We start from the raw sequence: 14,931 nt of genomic DNA on the forward strand, positions 1-14,931 counted from the left end.
AAAACTTCTTTATAATACAAAAAAGTATCTAAATATAAATAAATAATTGAATTAAAAAATTAAAACAAAAGATTTTTTTTCCCTGACAGTTTGGGCCAAAAATGGCGGTGTGCATTATACACAGCAAAATATGATAGTTGAATTGTAGTATATGTGTAATTTTTCTGTTTCACACTTTACTTCTATTATTTTTAAAAATTTGAATTATATATTGGAGGAGGCCACCATGAGTTCTTTAGGACCTCAGGTCTCTAAGAACATTGAAAGCGGAGCAAACGGCAGGGCTGCTTCCCCTGCCTGGGATCCTGGGCTGAGTCATCTGCTGATATTGCTGGTTCTGCCTGTGGGATTGATAGTAGGTGTCTTTATGGTCTACATCTGATAGTAACTGATCTGTGACCATTTACCTTCTTTTCTTCTAATTCAATCAAGAAACAATTCCAATGAATTGAACACCCAGGCAATTGGGTTTTTAATTTCATTGAGTTTTTATTGCACTTAGAAGAAAAACATGGAGTTACCTCAAAAAGTTAAAAATGGATCTGCCTTATGACCCAGCAATTCCACTCCTGGGACTATATCTGAAGAAATCCAAAATGCTAATTCGAAAGTATATGAACCCTTGTGTTCATTGCAGCATTATTTACAAAATTTGGAAGCTGCCCAAATATCTATCAGTAGATGAGTGGATTAAAAAGCTGTGGTACATTTACACAATGGAATACTATGTGGCCATAAAAAAGAAGGAAATCTTACCATTTGTGACAGCATGGATGGACCTGGAGAGCGTTATGCTAAGTGAAGTAAGCCAGTCAGAGAGAGACAAGTATAATACCATATAATTGTACTCATATGTGGAATCTAATTAACAAAATAAAGTAAGAAACAAAATAGAAACAGACTCATAGATAGAAAACAGACTGACAGCTGTCAGAGGAGAGGGGGATTATGGGGCTAGGTGAAACACTTGAAAGGATTAAGCAAAACAAACAAACAAAAACAAACAAACAAAAATACTTCATAGACACAGACAAAAGTATGATGATTACCAGAGGGAAGGGGTGGGGGGAGGGAGAAGGGGGGAAAGAGGGATAAATGGTGATAGAAGAGTTGACTTGGGGTGGCAGATATACAACACAATATACAGAAGATACATATGATAGAATTGTACACCTGAAACGTATATAATTTTATTAACCAATGTCACCCCAATAAATTCAATAAAAAAGTAAAACACAAACCAAAAACAATTCCAATGAATTAAACACCCAGGAAATTGGGTTCTCAATTTCACTGAATTTGTATTGCACTTGGAAACAAAAATTCCTCTGTGCTTCCTTAAAAAATGATTTTCAAAGTCAGATATGAGTCTGAACTTGTGAAGGGTGAAGGCCCTTACTTTGCTTTGGCTGAGTTGAGAAGCCCTCTTCACTCTGTCCCAGACTGTGTTTCCTCTCCATTTCCCTGCGCACGCCCATCATCTCCTCCTACCCCAGGACCCTCAGTGTTTCCCTGCAGTCCCCTCCCCCACCCCACAATCAGACCACTCCCTCCTCTGACTGGCTCCCAAAGGCCTTGAAGGGGCCTTGAGCTCAGCCTATGCTAGGACAGGGAACTCTCGCTGCTGGAACAAATCCTCCTCTCCCTGCCTCCTTGAGTGCTCGGCCTGGCAGTGAGTGTTGGCCAAAGAAAGGATGAACCACAGAATAAGCTCATCCCCACCTCCCACCACCATTTCTCACTACAAACTTGCATCATCTCTTCCTGCCTATGCTCTTATCAGAAGCTTTCAACAGCTCCCCTCTGCTCCCAGAAGCAAGAAGTCTCTCCTACATTTGGTCCTGACCGATCTGTCAGCCCTGCTTCTCTCAACACCCTCACATAGCCTCGACGGCTGAGCAGATCCCGAATGCTCTCACCCTGGCTTCTCCCTCAAGCTCTTTCCTCTGCCCAGGTCACTCTGGCCTGTGGAAGTCCTCCCATCTCCTAAGGCCTACAAAGTCATACCACAAAGCCCATCCTCTTGAAAAATTCTTCCCAGCAACCATCTCATTCATATTTCCTCTTTTCCTCCCTCTCTGTCTTCTTTCCTTCTCTTTCCCCTGCCTCTCTCTCACACACACAGTGTGACTTGATCTCCTTCCTTCATCCATGTTCCCATGGGCCTCTGTTTGTACTTTAGAGATAGCACTTACTTTAGTCTATGTATTCTATGTATACTTCATCCTATGTATACTTTTAAAGCCCTGGGACATGGCTACTAGGACATTTGCATTGGGAGACAAAGATGACCTTTCAACCTAGGCTTGTCTTCAGAAAGGATGGTAAAGACTGAAAGAGTTCTGATGAAAGGCGGGGGGGGGAGGGGGCAGCACAGAACTGGCAACCCTAGCCCTTGAAGGATGTGGGCCACCCCCTCCCCAACTGAAGAGATCAGGTAGTGCCCAGGAAATCAGTTCTTCCAATCTCATATATGATACAGGAGCACCTACTAGAGACCCTCCGCAAAGCCATCTCCATACCTTAATGTGAGCCTGAGTAACTGGAGAACAGAAAAAGCAGCGTGGAGCACAGACAAATGGCATTTTCAAAGCAATTGGCCAGTGTATCTCTGGCACTGGAGGTTGAGGGAACAGACGCCCAGGAGGGCAGCACTCTGGAGGGCCAGGGAGCCCTTCCTGTCGTGGAGACGCTTGCCAAACATCTTCGGATTTTTCACTGGTTTACAGGAGCAGCAATCCTGGAAAGGGGTGATGAGGGACAGGATATAGTACGGGGTAGAGAAGGGTAGGTGAGAACAGAGCACTATCCTCTGGGCAGCTCCGGTTCTCAGCGCACACTATTAAATGGTTGTTCTGTTACATTTCAGTCTCCTGAGAATTTGGGCAGGGCCATCAGCTTTTCTCAGGGCTGATATCTCTTCAATAAGCTGATCTATTTCTTTCCGTGTGCGATCCCCACCAGCCTGTCCAAAATCTAGGTCCCTGTGATGGGGCAGTGTTGTGGGATTGGGGTGGGCGGGGGGTGGTGATACTAGTTTGTAGAGTAGTCTCTGTGGGGAGATTTGATTGCCACATGGCAGCCTTTCCCTTGGAGATGGGATCCTGAACCAGGATCTTGGCATTTAAAGGACGTTTGGAGATCATCTAGTCCAATCTACCCTTTTATAAGACCTAAAGAGTCCAAGTCAGTTCACAAGGTATATGTACATCAAATCACCACAATATACACTTTAAATCTTTTATATGTAAAGCTGAAAACAGCAAAATGAATTTAAAAAGAGGCCAAGCCAGGTCTCTTCATCCTCAGTTCAGAGTTTTTGTCCTACTTTTCTATAATAGCCCCTAGAGACATTTTGGTGTGGTACGATGCAAATATTTCCACATGGTTTGAAATTATATATCTGGATTTGATTAGGATGTGTGAATTTTACTTGTTCTAATCTCAAATTGGAGCCCCAATTTACCCTTTGCCTGACGTGTAGCTGCTCATTCTTCTGGGGGTGGGGAAAAGGGTGGCACTTGTACAAACTATATCTAGATTCATACTCTGATAAAATCTTGGGGTGGAGTTGGGGAAAGTCCAAGGCATGAGAGTTTTGGCTTGATCAGCCTGCTTTTATGAGTGCTGAATAGTCAGGCAGGCCGGCATGCCGACTGTCCTCCTTCCCTAGGAGATATTCAGCCTCAGTTCCAAAGAAGCTTGGTGTGCCTTGAGATACCCCTGGGAGGTAGTACACGGAGCCTCTCCCAGTGGTGAAAAACTGAGAGTAACTCATGTAGGTTCAAAAACAAACAAATAAACAAACAAACAAACAAACAGAAAACACAAGTACCTGAAGTGGGATGGGGATGACTAAAGGAAGGAAGATGTCAAAAGGATTGGTGAAACATTCATTCACTCATTCAAGAGATCTTTCATTGGACACTTCATTAAACCAAGTACAGGTCTAGGCACTGGGGAAATAAGAGCAAGGAGGGTGCAGAGCACCATGCAAGTGATCTTGAAGAGGAAAATTCAAAGTCATGGACAGATTCTCAGTTAAATGAAAGTGACGTTAAAAGAGGACAGTAGGAGGTATGGGATTTTAAAAATATTAGTCAGAAATTTCAAAAGGATAACATCTGCACAGATAACATTTTTCAAAACATGAAAGAAAGGAGCCAGAGGGAGATGCAATTTGAGAGCCATTTTGGCACTCTAAAGACTAAAACCAAAGTGTCTGCACTGCATTCTGGGATAACTCATTCACTCAGCAAGTACGGACTGAACATCTCCTATTTCTCAGGCCACAGCCGGCTCTTTGCTGTTCCTTTTCTGCATGAGACCCACTCCCCCAGCCTGCCTTTAATCTGTCAGTTGTCCTCTCTGTTTGAAGGCTTCCCTGCCTCCAAATAGCTCCATTTAGCAGAAACATAAACAAGCTGAAAATGCTGTGACAGGAAAACAAAAAATATCTTAGCGAGTACCCTGTCTAATTTATTTTTGTACTCCAGTGCCAGGCAGGCACATAGTAGGCATTTGGGAGATGTTTGGCGAATGAATGAATATCATTGCTAGGCACTGAGAAGGCCAAATTTTTAAAATAAGAAACATCACCATGATTACAACTTAGTTAAAAGTTCACTTAAAAATGTTTTTAAAATCTGCTGGAAAACAATAACACGGCTGAATGATGGAATTATGGGATTTTCTTTATTTTCTTTATATTCTCCTATTTTGTGTACTATAACAACACTTGGTATAACAAAAAAGGCATGTTTTTAGCCCATCCCTGCTCTGCTTCCTCCCCAAAAAAAGAATTGTGAGAATTCTAACTTACTACATAATTTTGTGCCATGTGAAAACCGAGAAAACATGACCTGAATTTCATAATGCAACCAAATAAAATTTACCACCCCATTATTTGGATGTATTTGGTGATAGACATGTTCACTGTATAGCCAGCCATAAATAACAGTTCTCATAAAACACTTTGATTAGGATTAACTTGAAATAGCCAAACTGAGCCTTTTGGCAGAGCACCGGCGGAGGGAAACAGGAAGGAGACCAAGTCGGGTATGACTCTAGGACCCCGCTCTCAGGTGGAGAATGTCAGGACCTGCGAGTTCCAATGACCTAGGCTGACAGACATACGGGCTTCCAAGTGTTGGCAGCAGAGCAGGGCAGCGACTGAGGCTGCTCAGGCTCCACAAGGAGCTTTCCACCCCAACAGGAGTGGCACTATCACCCCAAACTCTCCTTCCCTCCCCCATCCAGGGTCAGCCTCCTACATACGAGAAAGCCAATAAGGATACTGTCTGTAACATCATCAATAAATATTTATGTGGCAGAGGAACCACTGCTTTTTAGAGGGCTAGAGGGACATACTCATTCATTCACACAACAAATACTTATTGAGAATCTTCAGTGCACCAAGCAAAAGCAAGGTCCTGTATGCATATGACATTATTTCGTGCTTTCACCAAACATTATGTAGATGTTATTATCTCTGTTATTTAGATAATGAAACAGGCTCAGAAAGGTTAAGGAACTGGCCCTCGGTCACACAGTTAAGACAGCGGTGGGACTGGGCTGCAGGGACATGTAGCGAGGGGGAGCGGAGAGATCCGCACTGACCTCTTTCTGACTTGGAAAGCCAGTCTCCCCACACTTCACTTGGGGACGAAGCAGAGGTTTCCAGACTTGGTGTTTAAAGTCTGTGTGACCATCAACGACCACTCTGGGTCTCAGTCTTCTTGTAATAAAGGGCTTGAGAAATATATTCTTCAAGGGTCCTCCCAGCACTGGATTCTTTGCCACAGAGTTTCCTTTTCTTGCCTTTGTAAAAGCTCTGCTGGGCAATTTGGCCGTCTGTGCAGAGCAACACAGGGGACTCAGGTCTCTGCTGGGATCACCCCCTAGAGGACATCGGTGGTGCTGCCGGAGCCCGGACTTCCTGGCAGAGTCAGTAGATGCAACGAACAGACCAACCAACATAATCACATGGTGGAAGCCAACTTTAATGACCTCTTTACCTTTAAAAAAAAAAAAAAAAGATTTAGAAAATCTTCTCACAGCTCTTCCCACGCTCACCACACCAAGGCTGCTGGAACATTTAATGATGGGGAGCATTTGCAGCCTGAACTACTGGTTCTATGAGTCATTTGAAGATTGGATTATATTTTTCATTGTACACTTCAGTTTCTTTTAGGCCTTGTGAGGACTCTTATGATCCAGTGGTGATTTTGCAGGGCTGCCAAAATGCGATGATAAATCAATATATTTGCCTCTACTTAGTTATTTTTATTACAGTAGTCAATTTTTGGTTAGGTAATATATGCACATTAAAAAGTCACTATAGAGTTTTCAGTAATTATCATGTGACTCAGCGAGCTCACTCCTGAATATATACCCCAAAAATTGAAAACAGGCATTCAAACAAAAATTTAGACATGAATTTTCATAGCAGCAGTATTCATGAAACAAAAAGGAGCAACAACCCAAATGTCACCCACTGACAATAAACAAAATGCTGTTTATCCAAGCAATGTAATATTCTTCAGTCATAACAAAAAATGAAGTACTGATACATGCTACTACTTGCATGGACCTTGAAAACATTATGCTAACTTAAAAAAGCGAGACACAAAAGGCCACATGTTCTATTATTACATTTATATGAAATATTCAGAAGAAGCAAATCAATAGAGATTTTCTTATCTGTAGGTTACTGGGTGCCAAGGCCTGGGACAAGGGGGCAATGGGAAGTGAGTGCTAAGGAGTACGAGGTCTCCCTCTGGGGTGATGAAAATGTTCTGGAACTCGACGCTGGCGATGGTTGCAGAACATTGCAATTGTACTAAATGTCACTGAATTGTACACTTCAAAATAGTTAAAAAGGTAAATGTTATGTTATGTGTATTTTACCACAGTACAAATAAATAATGGATAGTCGTAAAAACTAAGTTCCCCTTCCTAAAGACAAAAACAACTATGAGCTCTCTAACCTTCCAGATATATTGTATGTATGTATGTGCATGTGCATATATAGAGTGTCTATCTTATTGTATATGTGCTTATATTATATATGGCATATATATGCATATATATCGAAAAGTATATTCTTTTCTCTCTTTTTGGGGGACACCCCCCAAAAAGATGGTCACACCATTCTGTAACTTGTTTTTTCCACTTAAATGGTTTGGATGGTTCTAAGTCAGTGCTTGGTGTTCTTAATAAATTTTGGTCTTTCCAAAATGAGGCTTCCAGTGGCAGGGTCTGGGGAAGGGGCAGCAGCACCACATCTGGCCTCAAAGGTGGCAAGAAGCAGCCCTGGAAGCAGCCCAAGAAGCAGACCAAGGAGATGGACAAGGTAAGGCATTAAAGCAGAGGCAAAAAGAGGAGCAGGAGAAGCCTGAGGGGCTAAAAGCGAAGGCCGTAGGGAAGGACCCCCTGGCAGCAGGTGGAATTAAGAAACCTGGCAAAAGGTGAGCTGTCCCTCATGCCTGGGGCGATGGTGGTCCCTAAGTCTGTTCCTGTTTTTACATCTGGATCCCCTGTCATAGCATTTCTTGCCACCGACAGCTAGAATGAAATGTTGCCTTGCAGCCTGTTGTACATTTAAGAATAACCTTTTGTTAAAAAAAATATTAATAGTCATGCAGTGGCTCATCTCGTTAGTTCCTCTCACTCTGCCATTTCAACCTTAGATGTGAGAGCAGAGAAAACCCAGCCCGAAATTCCGTCAAAGTGTGTTCTTATATCACTTGGATTTAAACCAACTCATTTGAAAAAAAAGTGGTAAGTGAAAAATATTATCTTATTATAGTTCTAATTTTTATTTTCTTATTAAGGAGACTGAGCATCTCCTCATGTGTTTGAGACTCATTTGTATTTTCTCTTATTTGTGAATTTTCTTTTCATATACTTTGCCCATTTTTTATGTGAGGTTGTTTGTCTTTTTCTTTTTGGTTTGTGGTTGATCTTCATAAGTTAACATTCTTAGCTCTCTATGTTATGAATTCCAAGAAGGCTCAGCTTATAATATAGATACCCAATTGTCTTTGACCCTTTGCTCCAACATTTGCATAACGAGATGCATTAATTTTCCCTGTTTGAATTACCTATTATGGTTTCTGTTTCCTTGATCAGATCTTCACTAATGCAACTGGGTGTTTTTTGGTCTTATTCATTTGTAAAAACTCTTTGAACATTAAGTAGCCAATTATGTATTACATATGTTGCAGTCATTTTTATTAGTTTGTTTTTGCCTTTATGTGTATTATTATTCAGAAATTTAAAAATATTATATACTCATATTTATCAGTGTTTGCTTTTGTAGTTTCCATATTTCATGGCATGCTTAGATAGGTCTTCTTCATTCCAAGATTATAAATATATTCACATATATTCTCTTGCTATACTTTTACGGTTTCATGTTTTACACTGAGTTTTTTTTTTTCTCAGCTGGAATTTACTTTGGAGTAAGGAGTGAGGTAGCAGTATAATTTAAATGGTTTTCTCAAATGGAAAAAGAGTGTTTAGTTAATTGTCTCAATACCACTTATAAATACTCCTTTCTTTCTCTTTTTGTTGAGATGTCTATTTTATTAGGTATTACATTCACATGTATACTTGGGTCTATTTCTGGATTTTTTTTTCTATTGGCTTATCTGTCTATTTCCAAGTCAGTTATATCCAATACTTTAACGGTTAACAAGAAATAAGAGTTTGATTTGATAGACTCATTCATTTAAATACCTCTACATTTGAAGTAAGTAATTCTGGGAAGTCAAAACTCATGAAAGGGAGAGTAGAGTCCCTTCATGTCTGAAAAGTCAGATGTTGATTCAGGAGGATATATTGAAAAACTAATCTTCTAAACCAAGGCTCCCTGAATAATTTTTGGTTGATAAAACAACTGTATCTTAAATGTCTGATTTCAACCACAAGTTACAGGGTTTTGTTTTTTTTTCTGGGAGATTTCATAAATTTTATCTTCCAACTCTTTTACTGAGCTGTCACTTCTGCTATCATTTTTTTTTTTAAATTCCAAGAGCTCCTTATTGTTTTCCAAAGCTTCTTTTTAAAAAGAGCACTCTGTTCTTATTTCATGGATATATGATTTTCTCTTCTCTCTTTCATATGCTCCTATTTTCTGAGTTCATTGTGTTGTTTGTCTCAGCTTTTATCTCTTAGAGACTGTCCTCAGTTATAGATATTATTTTTGGTTCTTTATCCTTAAGAGTGAAACATGTAAAAGCTAATTGGAAGGTCTGTGCATTGTGGGGAGTGGGGGAGGGGAGAAGGAGAGAGAAAATAGGGTTATTGATTAAAAGGCTTCAGGCAGTATAAGTAGCAGAGACCCCCACTGTTTACGTAGGTGATCTTTAACTCTAATCCCTTAAGCTTTTTTTCTTGGGCAAGTTTCTCCTGAAAAGGAATCTCCAGTCTCTTGTCTAAGGAGACACATCTGGCTGCCTGCTCCTTGGGAGTTAAGCTATGGAGGAAAGTCGGGGGTGGGGAGGTGGTACTGGCAACATGGGCACACTACAAAATAGGAAAATTTGAGAAGGGGAGATTTGATATTTGCTGTTTCAAAAAAAAAAAACACAAAACAAAACATGAAAGTACTACTCTGTGGAAAATCTACGTTGAAGAACAGTAAGTTTGCTGGTTAAGGCCTCTGGATACATGAGGCATCACTATTAATAGCTATTGACATAAGAGTGCGTTTGAAGTACAGATACAACATGTATTCTTTACCACACCCTTCTCAGTCCAGCCAACTCTGGCCACTGTAACACTACCACTTGTACCTAAATACATGGGAGGAGGCAGAACCCAAGTGTGTGTGTTGGCGGGAAATGGGGGATGTGGTGGAGGGGGGAGCCCTTTGGGAAACAATTCCGCCCACAGGAATCTCATGTCTATTTCCCTACAACCTTTAGGATTTTGTGCTGATGAGCGTCATTTCAGTGGCCTGTCTGGCATCTCTATAAAGCTCTCAATTGTTCCTCCTTCCCCTTTAACTAGGGATCAGATGTGTGGGAAGATTTTCCTTTGAAATGTTTTTATTCCAGCAAGAAGGCTCAGCCTTAAACACAACATGTACTTGTTTGGGGGCTCTGCTCTCAAGCTTCCAAAGGGAAAATCTTTTACAAATTTGCTGAATTCTCTGTGAGCTTGTATTTATTAAGCTCCACAGCCTGTGAAGTACTTCTCAGGGTGACAGAAACATCATTTTAAAAACAGGAAGTTAGCTTTTAATCATTAGTCTGAAACCAAGTGCTTCAGAAAATAAAAAGATTACAGCCTGATAATTTAACATGACAAAGGTCACAATAGGAAGTTAGGTGACTCTGGTTTTGCCTCTCCATTCACAGCCTTATGGAATGTTCATTCATTTGTCCATCTCTTAAATGCCTATTTTGTACAGGGCCTCATTTAACATTCCAGTCTACACCAATCAAATGAGCTACTCAGTTACAATGCAAAAGCTCTGTTAATACATAGACTTCCCATGTAAAAGATGGGGGGGAAAGGCTTTATTTTCACTGCTGTAAAATATTCCCTTGTGTAAACAAACCACAATTCATTTATTCATTCTCCTGTTGAGTTAGTTCCTTGGGTTAGTTCCTTTTTTTTTTTTTTTTTCTCCTATTACAAATAGTATCTCAGTAAACAATCTAGAGCATCCCTCCTGGTGCCCATGTGCAAGTTTCATTTAGGCAATAGTTCTCAGTGTGATCTAAGGACCCATGGGGGTCCCTGAGTCTATTTTAGGTACATGTTCAGATGATATTACTTATATACCCCCCCCCCGCCAAAACCCAGCACAATTAAAGCATGTATAGTTCGGAAATGCATACATATTTGCAGAAAACTGAAAACAAAAAATAAAAGGCAATGTTAAGCTCAAAATACAGTATAGTGGTTACCTTTTGTGAGGAGGCAGGGGCATAGATGGGAGGAGATAGATTGGATTAGTTCCTAGGCAGCATGTTTTGTAAGGGGAGGAAGGAACTCTGCTTTTTAAAGCTCTTTCAGCAGGTCTAATAATTAAATCAACATGAGACAGATTCACAAGAGAAAATAACCAAATTTAATTACATTTGACTGTATGGGAACCCAACACGCATGAGAGAGTGAAAGACCCCACATACATGAGAAGTTCAGACACAGAAGCGGAAAATGAGGTATATATGACATTCTGAGCTACAGACGAGGGATAGTGCCTTGGGGCTTTAGAAGGTCATTGCAGAAAGATAAGAAGAGAAGATGTTCAGTAATTAGTAGTTGGCTCTGCCATGTAGATAGGTCAGAAGAAGTTACTTCTGGTGGTAACTCTTATGACGGGCAAGGTACCTAATGTAAATTCTTTGAGGGGCAGGTGAAAGTTTCTAGCGAGCCCTGTGGTTTTGGTTGCCTTTAGCTCAAAATAACCCACATACCGCAGAGGCCCATCTTGGGGTGACTGATTCTGAACCCATAGAGTTTATTATTGTGCTTTACAATTTACAGAGAAGCTGCATTTTTAATTTTTAAAAAACTTTAAAAAATTTATTGATTGCAGAGAGAGAAAGGAAAGGAGAGAGAAAGATCCATCCATTGTTCTACTTACCCATGCACTCATTGGTTGATTCCTGTATGTGCCCTGACCGGGAATCGAACCCACAACCTTGGCGCATCAGGATGACATGCCAGCCAACTGAACTACCCAGCAAGGGTCTGCATTTTTCTTTTATATGTATTAAATACTATGTAAATTTTCTATTCACTAAAAATAAGGAAGAAACAGTTTCTCCCGTCAGGGGCACCCCAGTCTGCTGCTGGGGTCTCACTGCAAATCACACTCCTCTTCCCTCTAGATGTTTCCACCAGTTGAGAAAGAGATCCAAGGCTAAAAACATCGGCTTTACTTTGGCAAAGATGGATTTGAGAAGGTAGAGGCCAACTGGTTTTCTCCTCCTGTCTCCCTTGATCCAGGAGGTCAGATGCAGACGGGAGGGCCCCGGCTGTCCTCTCCCCAAGTGGCCCGGCCTGCTCCGTGCAGGAGGAGGCAGGGGAGAAGCTGCTGGAGGAAAGAGGAGGGGGGCGCTTTCCTTCCTGGGGAGGAAACTACTGGGTGCTGAGCAGGAGGTGACAAATGCTGCAGGAGGGCCAAGAACCAGTGAGCTCTGCCAGGCAGAGTGCGTTGCAGGTAACAGTGTGATGGAAGGCTTCCAAGAGGAGGCCCCAAGTAGTTTGCCCCCTCATGAGAGATGGTTGGGATCTGGGCCAGGAGGGGGAAATGGTGAGTATTAACCCAGTGGCTGGCGTAGGGAGATCGGGCAGGGGGCCGGGGTCTGAATTAGGGCTTCTGGGAGCTTCATGGCACAGAACTGGCCCTTTTGTGGACACTAGAGTGTCACCTGAAAACAATTGCAGCAGAGGGATCACCAGGAGGGGTGAGTTTGGCAGGGTCAGGGGAGCGGCTGGCTAGGAGCCAGGAGAACCTCCTCCCTGTCTCCTCCCAAGGTGGGAGAGCGTCCTTCCAGCTGCTCATTCCTGGGCAGGCACAGGCAGCCTGGAGGAGGCATGGGGGGCTCCTAAAGAGGAGTCCCTGTCTCACCCCACCAGGATGACCTGGGTTTGTGACCTGATGGCCTCCTAGATGCTTGACTTTGAGCAAGGAGCAAAAGGAGCCGCATTCATTGAAAACTTGCCTCCTATATGTCAGGGTCTTATCTTCTGTGCATCATTTTCCTTACTTGTACTTAATCCTCACAACCACTCTTTCATTACTATATCTCCCATTCACAGATGAAGACGTTGAGGGTCAGGGAAAGTAAGCCAGTACTAAAAGTCATGCAGGTGGTAGGGGATGCCACCTGTGATGATAGAACCCAGTTCCGTCTGCCACTGACAGTGACACCCTCTTCATTACACGCCCTAGCCCTTCTGGGCCTCAATTTTCCCTTCTTTAAAATGGGAATAACATTTACCAACATTTGCCCTGTATAATGTGCACTATTTTGCCCACATTTTTGAGGGAAAAATAAGGATGCACATTAGACATGGGCAGTGCTTAAAATACCTTTATCTGTTCTTGTGTTTTGTAATTATTTGCTACATAAAATTTTTGTACCATAATACATTCAAAAACCTATGCTAAAAAACCCTTTATAATACAAAAAAACCCAAGTATCTAAATATAAGTAAATAAAAAATTGAATTAAATTAAAACAAAAGATTTTTTTTCATAAAAGGTTGAGCCAAAAACGTGAGTGCATATTATACAGGGAAACGCCTTATACAGAGCAAAACATGGTACATCCCAGATTTGTCCTGAAAACCAACCGCGCAACCTAGCACAGCAGTTGGCTTCCCTTCAAGTCCCAGGTGCAGGGTCAGGCTGTCCCCTAAGGCTGACTGCACCTCTCTGGGTTTGGCTATTCTCAGCCACTTTCAGGGCAGGGACCTGTCCACAGAGGTCAGGATCATGAGTCACACAGCTCATTTCACATCTTTCATTCTCTCGTGTTTCTAGTTGTAAGATTTTTTCCCCCTCACTGACCGTAGAGGGGAGTCCCCATCCACCAGTTAATGCTCATTCACACCTAGGCTGAGCTCAAACCCTGGCTCTCTCATGAGTTAGAGACTCATACTCTCGACCTATAAACTAAGCTTTTACCAGAGGCAGTAACTAAGAAACCAGAAGGGACCCACAGAACAATGAGCTAAGAAGAGAAACCCTTCAAAATGCAAGCATGGGCCCCAGCGCTCTGCCTGCCTCCTCTTAGACGCTGTGGTTTCAACAAGGCTGCATTTACGGGGCCAGTGGACCTCATTTTCAAGGCTAGTTTACAGTTCAGTGTGGTTTGCTTCTATTTAATTAGATTTAATTCCTTTCAACAGTTAAGTGGCAGGTGCTGCTCAAGGCTAGTGTGTTTAGATTGTTGAAACTCAGATCTCCAGAAAACAACTTTGTTGGGGATGTAATTTCAGAAATGGAGCCTAATTCACAGATATTTTAACTAAGACATGAGATGGAATGAGAGGTACTTGAAGGCTATGTGAGTTTTACTATTATTGAGGAGTCTAGTTCTCTGCCTGGTGTATTTCACCGGGGGGTAGGGGGAATTACTTCAAGTCTCGCCCCAGCCAGGCCATGCCTCAGACAGCTGCTCCTTCACTGTCGTTTATAAACATGTGTGTTTATGTCTCTATGGAGCTGGAAAAGGAGAACCAAGGGAAAAAATGCAAATCAAGTGGGAAAAACAAACAGCATTTTCTCAACTGGAAATTTCCAATTCTGACATCCTGGTTAGTTTTTACTACATTGAAATTATATCTCCTTCTCTTTTGAGTGAGCCATACTGACCACAAAACAGTAAGGGAGGAGTGATAGATATCCAGATTAGCTGGTATAAACAAATTGAGTTAAACTAGTCAATTGCAGGAGAAACTATATATGTCAGCCAGACCTTACAATGAGAGATGAAACAAGATGCAGGAAAAACTCCCCAGCAGAACTGAATAATGTTTACATTCTTGCAACCACAAATGTGAAGTGAGCTCAGAACCCAGTGGGAGTTTAGCGAAATAGAGTTAAGGTGGAGGTGAAGGCTGCTGTGTGCCACAGTCCCGTTCTGGTTGCCCTGGCAATGGAAGGTCTGCCTTCTACCAGCGAAATGAGATTGAGAAGAAATTCGCAAGCACAAGGGACTTGGTGGGTCTCAGGCTTGGGTTTCTCCCTCTGATTTTTGCCTAGTGAATGCAGAAGGCATTAGATAAAGTATTAGTGTATGGCTGGGCCTTTTACCCACTGGTTCCAATGCCCAGCAGGAAACTTCAGGAAGCCAGGACTGGGAAGTGTCAGGAGCTTATCCCCCAGAGGCCGGCCTGAGGGGACTTGGCCCAGGGACCTAACACCGGCCCTGCTCCTCAGGAGGGGTTAGAGAGGAG

At 42.1% G+C, this 14,931-nt stretch overlaps 1 pseudogene; it reads left to right on the forward strand.

Moving 5' to 3' along the window:
• The first annotated feature begins 5,060 nt into the window (after positions 1-5,060).
• LOC129064447 (translation machinery-associated protein 7-like) lies at positions 5,061-7,473 on the forward strand (annotated as a pseudogene).
• Positions 7,474-14,931: the final 7,458 nt, after the last annotated feature.

The sequence above is a fragment of the Pteronotus mesoamericanus genome, unplaced genomic scaffold (genome assembly GCF_021234165.1).
Source record: "Pteronotus mesoamericanus isolate MK-2021 breed Mesoamerican mustached bat unplaced genomic scaffold, CSHL_Meso_final contig_164, whole genome shotgun sequence".
NCBI lineage: Eukaryota > Metazoa > Chordata > Mammalia > Chiroptera > Mormoopidae > Pteronotus > Pteronotus mesoamericanus.